Below are 19,882 nucleotides of genomic sequence, written 5' to 3' on the forward strand. Positions count from 1 at the left end.
TTACATCTAGGTTCCTATCCCTTGTGGTACCTATGAGGTAGGTTTGTGGTTTATGATTGGTGAGGGTGGATGTTAGTCGGGTCCTCAGGTGTGCATATGGTACATGGTATTACATTACTTAACACATGGCATTCATGCCTCAGGTGGTGCTGCAGGGCTGCCTCTGTCGGATGCACATACTACACTCCCTGTACATGTTTGGAAGCAGGTTGTGTCATGTTAGGCATCCCTGTTACTATATGAGTGAGTCAGAGCGGGTGTCAGTCCCAGTGTTCCTACTGACCAAGTGTATGTGCTATGCGTTGCCTCTTTGCCAAGGCCAGGGCATACTGTGCACGCCTCCTTCTGCCTACTGGGACAAGGTCAGGTTGTTCCTCCTCCGAGTCACCCTCTGCCTGTGGTGGCCTTGGCAATGGTGGGGGGATGTTAGGCCCAGCCCTGTGCTGGTCCTGCTGCAGCTGTTTCTGCAGGATCATATTATGTAGCATAGCACATATCATGACCATTTGGGTACATGTAGTTGGTGTGTACTGCAAGGCTCCACCAGATGTGTCCAGACACCGGAACTGTGACTTGAGCAGCCCAAACACACGCTCTATGACATTACGTGTTTGTGCGTGTGCCTCATTATGGCGTTCCTGTTCAGGTGTGTGTGCATTTCTGATGGGTGTCATCAGCCATGGCTCAAGTGCATAACCTGCATCCCCCACTAGGTGTCCGTGTGGGAAGTCCCCACTGGCAAATGATTGGTACAGCTGCGTCAGATGCCAGATGTGGGAATCGTGGTAGCTCCCAGGGCAGCCAGCACACACATTCATTATTATGCCCTGGGCATCACACACGACCTGGCAGTTGATGGAGGGGTATCTCTTGCGGTTAATGTAGGCTCTACCCCGCTCACCAGCTGGTGCTTTGATGCATACGTGCGTGCAGTCTATTGCACCCAGCACCTCAGGGTATCCTGCTATTTGCTGGAAGAGACGCATATTGCTGGCCACAACCTCACGGTCATTAGGGACATATATATGATCACTGACATGTGCTGACATGGCATTCAGGAACTGGTGCAGTACCCTGGAGGCTGATGCCTGTGATATCCCCATCATATCACTAGTTGGTCTCTGGAAGGTACCTGTTGCTAGTATTCTTAGGCCAACACATACCTTGGTTTCCACTGGGATGGGTTCCCCTCTGTTGGTTCTGTGTGTGAGATGTGGCCTGCACAGCTCAACAATCTGCTGCAGAAGGTCTCTGTCCACTCTGTAGTGCTCTACTATCTCCAGCTCATGTAACCCATGGTAGGTGACCCTGGGCCTGTATACTCTTCTCCTTCTCCTCACTCTGGGTTGTCTGTCAGCATCTGCATTGTCACCACCCTCAGCAATTCGCCTATGCCTGATTATAACAGCTATGGCAGCCCCTAGCATTTCTGCTCTGAGTTCAGCTTTTTCCAGTTTTCAATTCTGATAGCTTACTTTCTTGCAGTATCTCTTGTGAAAAACACCCTGCACTGCTGTTTACAGTGTTTTAAGTGCTGGGTTGGGCTTCTAGTCTGCCTGTGTAATTGCCTGCTTCCAATTGTTATCACCAATTAACTCCAGCAGTATTCCGACAGTTTCCTAGTAATCTGGTTGTTTCCTTTTTCCTCTCTGTTTCCTCAGGGGGAGCAGTGTGCACACCAGCTTAAGCACGCTCACAGTGGCTTACACGCGCGCACACATCCTTACACGGTGTGGGCTTGGCTGATTCATGTTAAAACGCGCGCACACTGCCTTACACGTGCACGCCCGCGCAAACCATTGTAAACGGTTTGCAACACGCTCCCACATGTTGAACCTGCCTTACACGCGCGCGCACGCGCGCATGCACGTATATCAAGAAACTTTGAGTGTAGGGATAGCGTATACCCTCAATTTCTTGACTTTCCTAGTGTTCTGTTGGGACACACCTCCCTCCCTGATGTCTGTCTGTCATCTGTCACCTTACATTGCCCTCCAATCTGGTACATTTGTTTCTATCCTTCCCCCCCGTGATGTCACCTACCTCTTACTCTGTTCCTCCCCCTTCTCTAACTCTTACACTACTCAGAAAGTGCTCATTACCTATGTGGCAGTGTGATTCAGTATTGTAACCCTCATTTACATAGGATTGCCTAGTAATGCTTAGTTACATGTCTTACACGGAGCTTCCCCCCCTTGACAACCACTAAACGGGGGCCATATTGTTTTTGGTCTGCAAGTCCCTCCATTGACATTCCATGTAATACATAAATCCCACAATTGTGGGCTTATAAGCTTCGGTTTTCAGTTTTAGGTAGCGCACCCCATTTGCGCGGGTGTGCGCTGCAGTTACACATCATAATCCCACGGAAAAAAAAAAGTTATATAACATATTTTTGCAACACTTTTTCATGCCAATGGCCACATATTTGGCCATTGGCATGCTTAATGAAACATATGCACCTTTTATTTGGAGCTGACATAGCTCCGTTTTTGATTTTGCAGAAATGTACTCAGTTGTCAGCTGAGTACATTTCTGCAGCTAACACGTCCGTTACACGGACTGGTTTCAGCTTTGTGGATCGCTCAAATACCTCATTTGCATATCTTTGGGCTGCAAATGAGGTATTGAGCATTTCCACACCCAGTCCGTGTAAGAGACGTGTTAGCTGTCTCTTACACGGAGGTTTGGGCTGTACCTGAATCGGGAGGCTTACACGGAGGCTTACACTACTCTTGAACTCCGTGTAAGCCTTCCTGAATCTGGCCCATAGTATAAGAAAGAATTTAATAGTTATTAAGTCAGTTTACTAAGCATCTTCAGTGTATGTGATGGTAAATGGAATGATTATAAAAACAGATTAAGACAGAAGTGGGGAGAAAGGATGTTCAATGAATACGTAGCTATTTGTGGTTGTGATATGTGATCAAAAACTGTGAGAAAGGTTTAGAAAAAGCAAGATGGAAGGATGGAATAGGATAATCATTAATGTTATCCTATGCTGCTGACTTAGTTTTAATAATAACAAATGAAGCATGCATGAGAGAAGTGATTGTTAAAACAGACGTATTGCTGGGGAAGAGTATATTTATTTATTTATTTATTTGCCATTTGTTAACCGGATTAGTTCAACTGAGCTGATGGCCCATTTTCAATGGAGACCCAAGGAGAAAAGCTCCAGAAATACAAAGTTTACAATGCATTATATATATGAATTTAATATTGTACAATAAGAAAGATAAAAAAGGGAAAACAATAGATGTGATTAAATAATATTAGCAGATGATTATAATACACTAAAGTGTTTAAGTGAAACCAAATATGTGCAAAATACAGTTTGACAGCTAAGTTCAAGTATTATGTTCAGACAAGAAATGTAGTATAGGTGGAATGTTGTATTAACAGCTTGGTTCAACATTTTTGTGCTAAAATTCTCGGTTGACTGTTAATTATATATTGGCAGTAACAAAATGGGTTCAAAGTGTATACATAGTAGAGTTTTCGAGCTATTTTGACTGACTTGTAGTACTAAACTTACCTGATTGTTGATGAAGTGTGAGATGTTTAGAGGATATTGTTTCAGACTTTGACAGGCTACAGGACAAAATATATTTGTTAGACTTTGTGACATTTAAATATTTAAATAAATAAAGCAAATGATTCATAGAAATTGTCCAGACTGGGATAATTTATTTCACAAGAAATTAAATTAGTGTATTAGGTGTACGATTTGAAAAATATCAGGCAGTGGTAGAGCAAGGGACATACTTGCTGAAAATATAAGATTGACAGTGTGGTGAAAGGTATTTTAGCTTTCTTTAAAGGGCAAAAGGTTTGCATGTTAAATACATATGTTTTCAGTGGTGTGTGCCTGTCTATGCGTGTGTGTGGGGTGTATTCATATATGTTCCCTAGTTTTATAGAAAATTAATTATTAGAATTATTTTTTGTTTTCTTATGGGATCCAAGATTAAATCAAGTGAAAAGAGGAATAGTATATAATGTGAAATAAAATGGGGTGGGCTAAATTTAATAAATCCTGATTTATTTTAATTTTTATTTATATTTATTTATTTTCTTTGATGCATTCATTTTGGGTGTTAAAACAATATATTTAAAAATACAGTGATAGGAATGATGTTGTTTAAAATTATGATTATGTATGGGAAGAAATAAAACAAAAGAAAATGAAAAAGGAATGTGAAAATATGGATGGCAAAGAGTATGAAAAAGATAACGTGGAAAATTGAATTAAATGATGTTAAAAGAGATGGGAAAAGCTGGTACAAGAAAATAATCAACGAATACTTTTCCATGGAAAAATGTGGGAAAATATGTGAAAGATAAAATTAAAGAACAAAAAAAGATTTGAAATGTTTTATGAAGAAGGATTTTTGCGGAGATTTCTGTTGGATAAGTTGCCAATGAATGGAAGCTATTTGAGAGACGGTTATATAATGTATATAAAGTTGAAGAAACATTATAACATTGTTTTCTGGACTACAAAGAAAGCAAGGACTTCTGGAATGTTTTCAAAAGGACTTATACATGGAAAGGATTAAAAAACATGGACGTGGATATGATGTTGTTTCGTAAATACGAGGAAAGGAATTGTGGAATAGACATACGGGATACGTTTTTATTTATGACAATATGATATTTGTGGAAAAAATTGAAGAGTTATTGTCTAACAAAAAAGGACAATGACAAAAATAATGCTGGAAGTAAAAAAACATGGCTGTGGTTGATGGGGTGGGGAAGATAATTAATGAATAATAGTAAAGTGTATGCATGATGTGATATAAGAAATTAGTAAATATTGGACAAAAATGCATAAATAAAGCAACCCCTACTCCTTTTTTCAATAAGTGATGAGGGATCATTTACATCCACCTGAACTACCACCAACTCAGTCAGATGGGACCTTGGTTTAATTTCTCATCTGAAGGACAGCACACTCAGGAGGGCAGCACCCTCTTTATGCTGCACTGCAGTGTCAGTATTGGAAAATTAATCCAAATAGGTGGTTTGGGAATAGAGCCTACAGCCTTCTGATTTTCCAGCACAAAAGATGAGTGTATCACTTGTTGAACTACTGAGACTAAGCATCAGTGGTAATGCCCTTAAGTGAATATCAAACTATCTCTTAATCCATACATTTGCCATCCTAAATAGTGACCAACTTTTCACCGTTAGTAAACTCACTTCAGGAGTTCTGCAAGGGTCTGTTTTGAGTCCCAGTCTGTTCTTACTCTTTATCAGTGATATCACCACTGCAATATCTCCCAACTTAATAGTACTTTATGCAGATGATAGCCTGCTTCATCATTCAGCCCCAACACTAACAGCAGCAGATGGCAAACTCCAAAAGTCTTCAGAGTAATCTACAAATAATTTATCAATAACAAACTCCACTTGAATATGACTAAGTCAGCAGATATGCTGTTTGGAACCCTGTCAAAAGCTCATATAAGCAGATCTTTCAACATAATACATTTAAACAAGAATAAGATAAAGCTGATCCAGTCCCACCAAGTTTCTTGGTGTTTTCATTGACTTTTCTCTTAACCTTTCATTTCAAACTGTGCACATTACTAAAAAAGTTTTTAATCAACTAAAAGACTGCATTCTGTTTCAGACCACCTGAGACCTGCAATTCAGACTGCCCTAGCTAAACAAGTTGAAATCTCTAGACTAGAATATGGCCTTCAAATACTTGCTTTAAACTTGACATACAACTGTGACTCTCCTGCACTGTCTCAGTAATCAAGGAGCCTCAATGCTCACCACTGGCAACAGTGGGGGACGTACACAGTGGGAGGATGACAAGTACACACACAGTAAAATGCAATTTCCCTTTAGAGCACACAGAGACCACAGTCAGTATGGGGCTGGTTTCTGCCTCTTTCTCCAGATCCCCAATAAGACTCCCCACTGGCACAGCTATAGAGTTGAGTCCTTAGCCAGGGTTCCAAGCCGAGTTCTCCAACACTCACTATGTCCAACCAGTGCTTCGTGTCCCTGCCCAAGTAGCTGACACACACACACACACACACACACACACACACACACACACACACACACACACACACACATATACACACACACACACACACACACACACACACACACACACACACACACACACTTTGAGATTTGTTTTACACACACACACGCACAGACACACACACTTTGAGATTTGTTTTACACACACACACACACACACACACACACACACACACACACACACACACACACACACACACACACACACACACACACACACACACCTGGGGAAGGCTGGCATAGGTTTACCAGTATGATGCTTCTGCCCAGACTATAAGGTAGTTATCACTGCCACGAGAACCCCTACTTGTCAGCTACTATAAGGCCCTTACAAAGGGTGTCCACTTCTACTGTGTAATGTTACTATTATCCAAATGGATGATGAGATTTTCCATTGTGTGCCAGCAAGGCTATTGGAATGGCCTGAAAAGTGTCACCAAATAGATATGCAAGTACTCTAAGAGCTTAAATATGTCTCACAAATATCAGCTGCAAAGATAGGTTTAAATATATTTAAAAATAAATAATAAAAGAACAAGACAATACTCAGTAAACAAACACAGTTACTTCAGAGTTCGAAATCACAGGAAGTATTTAAAACAGCACTGCAGGACAGTCTGAAATAAATAAAGAAAACATCTAAACTAATCTTTACTATATTCCTAACTATATCTAAAAGTGTTACTATGCTCTAAAAACTTACTTACAGAGCAAGGCAAGTGCAGATGTGATGATGAGTGAATGTTCTTGCTAGGTCCAAGACAAAATACAAATTGCCCAGACTCTCTCTCTCAGAGAGTTCTTAAATTAATATTAAATATTACTGCTTAGTTAACTTGGATGACATAACTCTGTCACCTGACTTCAGTTCCCAAGCTAAACCCCCCCATTGTAGCATTTGACATCTCCTTGTGAAAAATACATAGCCTTCAGATGTTTACAGTTACTAGAAGACCAAAAACAATAAAACACTTACAAAACAATGCAGAAGGCACCCTAATTGTAGATATATTGTCTCCTTCCTGTATTGAAACTAACTTTTATAACACAATCGTAAAACAATTTAATTAAAACTTATTTTCCTTGAAGTTTTTCAAGTTAACTCTGCATGTTCCAGTTTCTACTATTAAAACATACATTTGCACAGGTATATAGTTTATATACATTTCTGTTTCAAGCCAGCAGAGCATGCTGTGGTTACATTTTAGCTCAGTACATAACATACATTTCTGTATAAATCACATCAATATTCACAAATGACTTAGAATTATTTACAAAATTCCAGATAGCTGGGCTGGCAGTGAGACAACAACATTAATCTACAAACCACTATAAATAATGTGCCAGCTCCCCTACACATGCTGGAGGTGAAATTGCTTGATTGTCAGTAGCCTGCAGAAAAAAACAACGAACAGCATAACAACCAAAGCTTTTTCCCATGGGAAATCACTGTTGGTGAGATTTCCCATTGTGTGCCAGCAATGATTCACTTATTTAGGTAGATTTCTCCATTCTTCGAATTTTGAGAAGGTATATATAAGTTCAGGGGGTGTGATGGGCTTGTCCCACTTCAGATGGTGTAGGAGCCTTGCCCCTGCAAAAAGCATGTAAAAAAGAGTTTTTCATCCTTTTGAGTTTTGAGCATTTTTTCTTTCTTTTGGAACATCGTCTTTCAGGAAGTTCTTGTTTCATAACAGGACCTAATATATCATTTCAATAACTTTTCATCATACAGTGAAAGCAAAACCAAAATGGCTTCTACCCACCTCCATATTTAAGCTGATGTACTGCAGTTATGGCTCCTTCTTCTTTAATAAAATCCTAAAACCTTCTCCATGACCTTTGTGATACCTCAGATGACACTGTTACACTACAAAAAATTATATCTAAAAACATGATAAGAAAGATAAGAACCTCTGTTAAAACTGCTTCAACAAACTGCAAGTCTACCAATCCAACTTAGAAATCAAAAGTAAAAAAGCACATAAAGAACTTACATGAGTGCAAATGCTTTGCAGACATGTAATAACATATGCAGCACAATCAAATCTCATAAAACTGTTCCTTACAATTCCAAACCAAAAAAGACGTACCCCACTTGACAATATTATTAAAATTACTAATCTTATACTATTAATAATGTACATATCTAACATACTAACACAACATAGAGTATATACTTTACTATTACTAACTATTCACAATATTTTATACCTCCCTAATGTTCTCTTCTAAACACTATTATGTTATCCAAATGTATAACCCCTTTTACTAGAGCTCCATCTTTAAGAATGTATAGCTTAAGCTGCTTTCTTTCTGACTGTAGTTTTCTATAACTAACACAGACTGCAGCTGTAATTTAAGTTTCCTTAACTTGCACAGGTAAAGGATCTACTTATTGTGATTACTTCTGGAACTTACTATGGATTTTTAATAAAATAGCAAATGCCTTTTATCTGTAAGTAAAACTTCTAGTAGAATTTTTTGGAAAAGCTGAGTTATGAATGCATGAATAGATTACGCACAGTTATGAATGCATGAATAGATTACGCACTTCTGTTTGTATGTGTGTAGCAACAGAATCTGCATATTCTTGAAAAACTGTGAATAATTCACAGAATCTGTGTAGTTTGTAATGACTTGTCTAAAATTATTTGTATTCTCTGTCTGTTACTCAAAATGTGCCAAACTTATTTTTTTGTTTGTTCCATCATTTCTGTAAAACTACTACATTAAACTGTTCACCTAGTCTAGTTCCCATAACTCTCATCTGTACCACTTTTTGTAGTACTGCCTGATTTTCAGCCTTTAGTCACAGTCTAACACAATGCACTGACATAGCCCCTTTAACATTCGATTTCTATGCATGAACTGTCAGCTAAGTGGCAGGGGTTAGTGCTCATCCAAATAGCCGAGGAGATGTGAGAAGCAAAAGTTTGGAGGGAAAGCATGCATAATAGGACAGAGTACACAGAGTGAGTCATGGATGACATTGTCACATAAAAGAAGTCTCCTCTTTCCTTACTTTCAGTGCACAACTCAAATGACTCCTCTATCTTTTCTGCTGGACACATCAACTAACTTTCTCCTCACCTACATCAATTCTAGTTTGACCTTCCATTCTTATCTGCTTCCTCCTTCTCAGAGTTGCAACTAAAATTAATCCACATTTGTCTACTTTGTTAATAATATTTACATATTGTTTCAGCTGTCTATGGGATTCTCTGCCTTCTATGATTGCTCCGTGTTTGTGAATTTGTTATGTTTTATTATTTTTTTTTTGTGAATTTCTCTACCTGTGCTATGCCTGCAGATGGTCTATTGTGATCAGAGTACTGTCCTGGTAAACAAACTAAATAAATAAGTTAAGTCACATAATGGTGTGTACCGTATGGTTTAGAGACTGTGTTGTTTAGTGCATTTTATTTGCTTGTCACATCTTGCAATTGCAAGAGACCAACTCAGTTAAAGAAGGACTTTGACTGTCCTAGTTAGTACATTGACCTGTTTCAGATAACAAGGACGAAAAGGATGCAGCTGAATGCCTGCCAGCAGTGTGCACTAAGTCCAGCTGTGAGGGGATGTTAACAGTATTAAAAGTCCTGAAGTTATTATTTATTTACTTATTTATCTAGAGAAGATTTTGTTTAGCAGGAGGTTGTAGTGAATGATTTTAATAAAACAAGTGTGTTTGTTAAAATTACTGCATATGATAATAGTTATTTAAATGATGAAATGCTTAGTTTGCCAGGGATACAATTTAATGATAATAAGACAAGAATGCAGTTATTGAATGAACAGACTGTGATGATTTGAGGTATTGCCAGCTATGCCAGGAGAAGTAGGGCAGTGGCAGTGTAACATATGCTAGCACAGCTAGCTGGAATGTAGTAAAGAATTGTATGTTATTTGAATATATTTAACCATTGTGCTTCTAAAACCTTCCTCCTTTATAACCCTAACACTTCTTCTCTCCTTATCCTGCTTTAACCTTCTCACACATCCTCCTAATACTAATTACTCTTCCCCTTTTCATACAACCTGTCCATATCCCATATATGACAAGCACTACACAACAGTCATATCCCCCTACCTCTACTTCTTCAATAACTGTCTCCTTTTCCCTTACAGACTTATCTCTGTCCACAGCTACTCTCCTTGAACCCCAATAAAACCAATTTCAACACATTACCTGACTGTCAAACCAGACACTAAGCATTCTAAAAACCTCTTTTCCCACACCCGTCAACTTATTACCGTCCTTCTCTCTGGTGACATTCACCCTAACCCCGACCCCTCTCCCTCTCAGTAGTCAATTTCACCCCTACTTACTCCCCCCTCAACCAGAAAATCCATTATTTTCACTACATCGAATGGTCAAAGTTTATGTAACAAAATTCCTAACTTCCATGCCTGGCTTCTCCATAATCACCCTAACATCCTGTCCATCTCTGAAACATGACTAAAACCCCACATTAAAGACTCTGAAATCATTCCCCCCAACTATTATATCATTAGAAAAGACAGGACCCATAAGAAAGGTGATGGAGAAGTTCTTCTCTACTCCTCCTCCCTTTCAGTTACTCCCTATACTAAACCCATTCCCCAATTCGCCAATGCCGGACTAACTCTGGCCCTACTTCAGATGAATAGACACAAACATATATGTATAGCCACTCTTTACATTCTGTCTGGAGACAATATCCCTGTTCTCAAGGCTATCCTGTCCTGGTTTTCCTCTAACATTAGCAATGAGACCATAATCCTCGGTGATGTTAATATTAACTGGACCACCATTCAATCTCCTACAATCTCCCTAAACCTTTAGAACTTCTCACAACTAATCAACTCTACTACCAGGCCCTCCAAGGACTACTCCTCTGGTAGTACCCTTGACTAGATTCTGGATTCTCACCCCCATTACATCTCCAATAGTGGTACCCTCCCCGAATCTCTTAGCGATCATCTTCCCTCTTTCGCTCATTGCCTTCCCTCCTCCTTACAACTATCCCATACTTACATCTCTACATGCTCTCTAAAAAACTTCAACCCTGATACCTTTTCTAACTTTCTAAAATACATAAATTGGAGCCCTCTAAAAACCCTCTCCCTAGATAATGCTGTTACCTACTTCAATATAACATTCTTAAACCTATGAAATAACTTTGCTCCCTCCAAAACCAAAATAATTAAAAGTAACATTGCCCCATGGTTAACCAAAGAAATTACAACCATCATGCATCTCTGGGACAAAGCCTGGAAACACCACCAGAAATATAAAACTCCCACCACCCTGAATGAATATAAACTACTTTACAACAAAGTTAGAAAACTTATTGCATCTGACCGCAAATCCTACTTCTCCATAGTTCAAAATAACCACAAGAAAAGCCCTAAAAAATTCTGGAACAATATCACCACCCTCCTCAATCCCAGCAAAAAAGACAACCCCTGCCCTGATCTGAATGCCTCTGGCCTTAGCCTCCCAAATTAATTCCTTCTTTATTGATTCCTTAGCCAAGCTAACAACATCCATCCCCAACAAAGCTTCATCTTCACCTTCTCCTATCTCTTCCTCCCCAAACACTACCACCTCCCAATCCACTCCCTTCTCCATGAAATCCATCCCTATTTATACCATAAAAAGAACTCCTTCTGAAATTGAAACCATGCTCTAATGCCCCTGATGACCTTCCTTCATACTTCCTAAAAATAGCTGCCGAAGCCATCGCTTTCCCCATCTCCATTCTAAGAAATCAGTCATCCAAGAAGGCTATGTACCCCCAACTCTGGAAAAAGGTCTTTATCATCCCCCTTCATAAAGGGGGCAGTAACAACAATATTCCCAACTTTCAGCCTATCGCCATCTTATCCCCTATCTCAAAGGTTCTAGAGAAAAGCATTCATCTGCAACTTTTACCCTACCTCATAGACAACCACCTGCTTACCCCCACACAACATGGATTTAGACCTGGCCACAGTACTACCACTGGTCTCCTCTCCTCCCTCGAAACCATCAATAAAGCTCATGATTCCAGCTGCCTAGTGTCTATCCTCCTTCTGGACTTATCCAAGGCCTTCGATACTATTTCTCATAACCTTCTCCTATCCAAACTCTCTAATCTTAGTCTGTCCTTCTCTTCTATAAACTGGTTCACTAGTTACCTCTCCAAAAGGCAACAAGCTGTAAAATGGAAAAAAGCCACCTCTTGCTTCCTTCCTGGTCTGCACCTGTCACCCCTGGGATTCAAGTTACTGGCTAAAGCTCTTGCCACCCCTATAGTGCCTTTTTTAGGCAAGGTTCAAAGGATAAAACCTCCACTGTAACAGATACAAGCATGCAAAATCTGAAGGTAATGCTACTCAATGCTAGAAGTCTAAACCTCAAAATACACTCTCTCGAGGCACTCCTAAAAATGGAGAACATCAATATCTGTGCAGTAACTGAGACCTGGTTCAAGGCTCCAGAGAGCACCTCTGCAATACCAGGCTACAATTCTTACTGCACTTTTCGGCCACAAAACCAAGACCAAAACACTAAAGGTGGAGGAGTGTCCATATTCACCAAGGATATTCACACCTCCAGGCTAGTTGCCCAACACAATGCATCTGAAATTATCCAGGTGCAACTAACACTAGGTAAAACTGCAATCCAAATTGTAGCTTGCTACAGATCCCCCACCATGCCCTAAGATTCTCACTGCACCTTTCTAAACATACTGGAAAATATTAAGATACAACCAAACACCCTAATACTGGGTGATTTCAACTACCCTGCCATTAATTGGGAAAACTACTCAGGTACCAACTCCTTTTCCCAACGGTTCTTGGAATTCATAAATTCCAACTCCCTGGAACAACTAATCCATTGTCCCATCAAGGGCTCCAATATCCTAGACCTGGTCATTACCAACATGGGAGATAGATGCTCCACACCAGTAGTAACCCCCTCATTGGTCAGGTCTGACCATAAGCAAATCACATTTGACATCCACATCCCACCCCCACCCCCCAGTAAGGAAACCTCCTTAAAAAACTTCTCCAAAGCCAACTTCATGCTATTGAAGTCAGAAGTGACAAACATCACAATATCCACGCAGACAGAATCTGGAAGTTTGACTGCAGAATCCTACACTAAGGCACTGTACGAGCACATCCACTCGTGCATGAATCGTGCCATCTGAAATAGAACCAAGATGCTTTTCTCCAAAAAAAGGAAGCCAATCTGGTGGTCCCCTGCTATAAACAAACTATACAACAGAAGGAAGAAACTGTTGCAGAAAAGAGGAAAATCCCAGGATGCAAAGAACTCCCTCACCAGCCTCAGTAAGAAGCTGAGATCCCTCATAAAATCCTCAAAAGCTAGTTACGAAAATAAAATTGCCAAAGATTCCAAAGACAACCACAAGGCTTTCTATAGTTATGTCAAGAATCTAAATGGCAATGCTCGGATCTGCTCTGAGCTACAACAGAATGGCATTAAATATACTGATCCCAAGGATATTGCCAATATCCCGGCAGATTGATTTAGTGCCAACTTCACCCCCCCTCTCACCCCCTAAAGGGCCCATCTCAATACCAAATGATTGCCAAATTCCGATAATCATGGCCACACAGGTAGAAACCGCACTCACCAAAGCTAAAAATACAGCATTCATGGGACCAGATGACATCCCAGGCTGTGTACTACATGAACTACAAAATGAACTGGCACCTCACCTAAGTGTCATGTTTAATCATAGCCTCACCTCAGGCTTCGTGCCCACTGAGTGGTGCACAGCTACAGTTATCCCGCTCCACAGAGGAGGATCCACCTTGGATCCCGGGAACTACTGTCCCATCAGTCTGCCAAGTCTGATCTGCAAAGGCATGGACCGCATTATCATGGAACTTATAAACAAAGACATTGGCAACCTTCAAACACTGGACCTCACCCAGTTTTGGTTTGTGAAGGGCCAATTTTGTCTCCTGAATCTGACTGACTTCTTTGAATCAGTCTCCAGAGCTGAGGACAAGGGTAAGGTGGTCCACACAGCCTATCTGGGCCTCGCCAAGCCTTCAACACCATCCCCCACTCTGGAATCATAGATAAACTTACTAAGCTGGGCATAAATCCCTACGTCACACGATGGTGTGCCAACTGGCTTACTGACAGAACCCAGACTGTAAAAGTAGCCGACTCCAAAGCCAGCTCCAGATAAGTGACAAGTGGAGTACTTCAGGGTTCAGTCCTGGGACCACTCTTGTTTGGCATATACTTCTCTGAAGTACAGGCCAACACTACGGGACTCTGGCTAACAAAGTTTGCAGATGACTGCAAACTGGCAGCCATTATTGAATCCCCAAATGATGTGGATATTCTACAAAAGAGCCTTACAGAAACAGATGCCTGATGCCAGAGCCATGGGCTCAAGCTTAATGCCAAGAAATGTATAGTTATCCCCTTTGGAAAAAAACATGTACCCATGAATTACCACATAGGTGGCAGGACACTAAACATCAAAAGTGTGATGAGAGACTTAGGGACACAGGTGGACAGTGGTCTCACTTTTGATAACCACATTGCCACAACAGTCAGGAAATCCTTCTATGTGGCACACCTCATCACTAAGGGCTTTTCATCCAGAAAAAAGGAGGTCATTGTCCCACTGTACTTATCCCTCATTAGACCCATTATAGAGTATAATGCCCCATTTGGTATGTACCTCACAAGACATCTGCAACAGCTGGAAAGGCCACAGAAATACCTCACTAAAAGAATCACAGGCCTAAAGCAGATGCCATATGCTGACCATCTACAAAAACTCCAGCTATACTCTGTGGCATATTGTCTACTCAGAGGCGATCTCTGCTTAACATACAAGGCCGTGTCAAACCCTGAGCTGCTGGACATGCTCCATTTAAAGGAATCCAAATCCCTCAGAGCCACACGCTCCAGGGATCTAAACCTTGTCATCATAATGAACAAAACATGCTGGAGGGGTAGGTTCCTGACCCAGAGACTCCCCATACTCTGAAATAGACTGCCCAAATATGTCAAGCAGAGCACCTCATTGGCCCTCTTCAAAAGGAACCTTGATGATTGGATGGGGGATAGGAAATTCACCCCGGGGATCATGTCAGTCGCCCTGCTAGACAGGGGTCCAGGAGAAGTAAATATTGTGGGAAGAAATATCCAGGAAATTGTTATGGCTAGGCTTGCATAGGCCCTAGGGCTGATAGCCTAGTACCAACCTATGAACCTAATACTCCTACAGGTGTACCCCAGGGTTCCATAGTAGGTCCCCCACTGTTCAATATTTTCAAAAAAATACTTCCACCAGACCATCCCTAATGCTAAACTTATCCAATATGCAGATGACTCTAATCATCTGTTCTGGCACCTCCACCTCTGCTCTCTTAAAACTAGCCCAATAACCATCTCTTCTACTGAGTGCTGGATGTTAGATAACTACCTAGTACTCAACGCATCAAAAACTAAACTCATGATATTTAATCCTTCAAAAAACACCACTACAGAAAATAACTCATTCTCTAGTACTAGCCAAAACAATACCTCTCTCAAGGTGGTATCCCATGTCAAACTATTAGGTGTCCTCATTGATGAAAAGTTTCAATCTGATACCCACCGACAAGCGAACATTAAGAAAACCCACCTGAAACTTGGTATGCTTTACCTCCACAACCGCTACCTCACTCCATCTGCTAAGTTTGTTCTCTGTACCACATACCTCATTCCTTCCCTCTTATATTGTGCCCCACTTCTTACTAACCTTCAGTCTTCTCTAAAGACAAAACTCTCTTTCTGTTACAACAAAATTTCTAAGTTCGCTAGTGGCTACAAATCCTCCACCCACCACTGTAATGCCCTACACAAACTAAACTGGTTAGAACTGCCCACTCATCTTACCTATATTCAACTCATTCATGCTCACAAATTATCTTCAATCCCTGTCTCTCCCCCTCCCTTGCCTCCTCTCTCAAAATGCATTTACATGATAGAGTTCTAAGATCCAATAACCAGAATCTGATTGAACTGCACAAGCCTGCCTGCCCGCCCACCAGGAAAACATCTACTGTCTTTTTCTCTAGTATGCCTTTGGAACTTCCTGTCACCTCTTATTCATACCACCTACAACCCCTCTACCTTTAAGACTTTCTTTATTCTTGTCTCACATCCCTCTGTGAATGTTCCTGCTCTCACCCCACATAACTCCCCTCTACATTATACCCTGATTCCTCACTCTCACTCTTCCTTAAAGACCTTGCCTCCTTCCCATCTCACATCCTTCTGGGAATTGTTTCTGCTCTCACTCCACATAACTCCCCTCTGCATTATACCATTTTCTCACTCTCCTTCACCCCCTCTCCTCGTTCTTCATACTGAGCTACACTGCTTCTCTCCTCCTCTTTACTTTTACACTATTTCTTCTTACTATTCCCTCTTTTCTTACTTCTACACTTAACTCCTCTTGTCTCCCTAACCTACTATATCTCTCATATGTTACATGTCTGAAGCTGTTTTACCTCTACTGTTGTATGTCCATTGTGTAAACAAATGTATTTGTGAATATTTACAAATGCTTTTCTTAAGTTTTTTCTTTTTAAATTTTCTACTGTAAACTGTAATTTTTGTACTATGTTCTTCACCTGTATTACTTAATGTTAATGATTTGTTTACATTGTATAATGTTTTTATGGAGCTTTTCTCCCTGGGATTCCATTGAAAATGGTCTTTTCTCGGCCCAATGGACTATCCTGGTAAACAAACTGTAAATAAAATAAATAAATAAATTTGTACAGATGCTTGTGTTGAAAATGTATTTGTAAAGTTGCTTGTGTTAAAAATATATCAACAGTGGATCCCGCTGGACAGAAAAGAAAAAATACATGCATATAGTAACCAATTAAATGTATGCATTGTAACTGTTGAAATGAATATATTGTAACAGAGGATACTGGAAGAGAAGAGGTTAATCACAGTCCAGCTGCAGCTAACTTTAAAAAATGTTCTGAAATTAAACGACCTGGCTTAGGCCATAAAGATTGTATCTTACAGTTCTTCGGATCAATCAGGAAAATATAGTGTGAGATTAGTTAAGTACTGTTTTTCTGTATCTGTGTCAATCTAGCCATCTGTGTTATTTAATATTTCCTTTGATTGAAACTCTGGTGTTTATTGTAAAAAGATATTTAGCATGTTCATTTTATTTTATTATTTATTATTAAATATATTTAACCTTTTCATTGTAGCTGGTCCTTTAGAGAATATTTTAACATTTGAGAGTACTTATAACAATTGGTGACTCTGTGGCCACTCCTGAAAGCCTTACTGCGTCTGTCAAAATACTACCATTTATATTAATAATAATATTAATATTAATTTCACTCATTATAATTGGGTACCCTTGTAAGAGCCTTAGACTAGCTGGCTTTGGAGTGTATGGTGGCAGTAATTACTTTATATAGTCTGAACAGAAGGGAGCATAGCTAATAAATCTGTGCCAGCCTTTCCCAGGTGTGTGTGTGCGTGTGCGTGTGTGTGTGTGTGTGTGTGTGTGTGTGTGTGTGTGTGTGTGTGTGTGTGAAAATCAAATTTCAAAGAGTGTGTGTGTCAGCTGCTTGGAGCAGGGACACAAAGCACTGGTTCCACAGAGAGAATGCTAGAGGACTTGGGCACTCAGCTGAGGACTCAATTATATAGCTGCGCCAGTGGGGAGTCTTATTGGGGACCTGGAGGGAGATAGAGAGAGAAATCCAGACCCAGGACTGAGTGTGTTCCCTGTGTGTTCTTAAGGGAAATTGTGCTTGATGCAGAGAGCTGCATCTGGAAATAATAGGTATATCTGATGTTCTTCGTCTTCCCTTGCTGCAGTCCTGACAATTGGGTATAGTCCGCGTCCCAGTCGGCCCGAATACCAGAGTATAAGGCTGACGTCGGTCATGGCGCCTTAGACTGACGTCAGTACGTCAGGGTACTAATGCGCATGACCGACGCCATTTCCTCAGTCTTTTTTGCCGCATGGTCCGATGCAGAAGCAATTTTGCGAGTGCAGGTTGGCGTTCTGAGATTTTCCAAACCGGAGTTTCAGACCGAATACAGAGTTGGCTAAGTAACCCGTTGAAGAACATTTAGGTTTTTTCTTGCCTCAGTATTTAACCGGATGTCAGAAAAAGTGAATAACTGTATTTCTTGTGGGAAGCAGATACCGCATAGGGATTATCATACATTGTGTATACCTTGTTTAGGGCCTGAGCACGACGTTGTTGGTTGCCGCTCTTGTGCTAGATTTAATAAGCGCACTATTAAGAGGAGGCTTGATTGTGCTAGGTTAGTGTTTGGGAAGCGTTGCAATTATACTATGCCGTCGGATGCTCCGGCGCCTGCTTCATCTAAGAAGCGCAAGGACAAAACAGTGAAGTCTAGGGTGAGGAACCGGCAGTCCCGGACGCCGGTCCTTTAGAAGGCTCAGGGAGCCAGAGGTTTTGCCAGGAGTCTCTATGGAGTCTCAGGCAGATACTTTACTGTTACAGGATGTGCCCTCTCAGGAGGTAGGCCAGGCTGAGGGGGCTTCTCAGGTAACTGTTCTTCCCTCTCTTCCCAAGGTAGTTAGGGCCTCTCCTTCTGTTGCCAAAGCCTCTTTTAGAGGAAGGCCAAGTTCAGCTTCTGTAGGGGCTTCTCCTAGCATTTCGGCTCTGTGCCTAAGAAACATATGCTTAAAATGGCAGAAGATTTGATTACTCTGATTAGAGGTTCTATGCCCCACCTGATAAGAGGCCTAGGGTGGAACAGGAGTTTGATAGTTTTGAACAGTGTTCACAGGCTTCAGAGTCTTCTGTGGAAGACTTGCAAGAGTTTCCTACTTATTCTGATTCTGATGTGGATGATTCCACTCCTTCAGCTTCTCCTCCTGAGGATTTTTCATTTTCAGAGACTCTTCACTCCATGAGGGAGCACTTTAAATGGGAAGGCCAAGATTACTCTGACTCCAGAAAAGGCTTAGGGAATTCTTGTTTTGCCACAGCATAGGCCCTTAGCTATTCCTCCTGTGTTGAATGTGGTGGAGGAGGTTTTTGCAGAGGCTTCTCTGAACCCTGATTCCTTGCCTCCTGCTCCTGTTAAGCCTGATAGGTATTATAGGGTGGCCGAAGCTCATAAGTATTTGTTTAAGAGTCCCAGGGCGGACCCAGAAACTGTTTCTCAGGGGCCTAAAGGTGTTAAAGCTTCTGTGGTTAAAAATCCTGTACCCTCTGATAAAGAGGCAAGGGCTTTGGATAGGTGGGGTAAGAAAGTATATACTTCTTCCACTCTAGCCATGAGGCGTTGAATTGTCAATTTCATATGCTGAAATATCAGAATTATCTCCTTTCACAATTGAAATCTAAGGTGGATGCTTTGGCGGAAGGTATTGAGTGTAAAGAATTGCTGGATTTGGTTCATGTGTCTGAACAAGTGGGTAAGCATTCTTTGCAGTGTGGTTTTGATGCTGTTCAGGCCTCCTCGAGGGTGGCTGCTACTAGTTCTGTTCTTCGCAGACATGCATGGTTGAAGGATCAGAATTTAGCTGAGCATGTTAAGACCAGGATTTTGGATGCTCCTTTACAGTCTGATGTGTTGTTTGGACCGCCTGTGGAAGCAGTTTTAAAGAAAATGGAGGACAAAGCTAAGTCTATGCAGACTGTTAAAGATTTTTTGCAGGTGCAGCCTCCGAAGTTTAGTAGAAATTGGCCTGCTAAGGGGTGGACATATCCTGCTTATGGTTCCCAGTCTAGGGTAGGTCTAGACGTGGTAGGGGCAGGGCTCAAGGTTCTTTAG

This window comes from Protopterus annectens, chromosome 2.part0 (assembly GCF_019279795.1).
Source record: "Protopterus annectens isolate FY-2018-M chromosome 2.part0, PAN1.0, whole genome shotgun sequence".
Classification (NCBI taxonomy): domain Eukaryota; kingdom Metazoa; phylum Chordata; order Ceratodontiformes; family Protopteridae; genus Protopterus; species Protopterus annectens.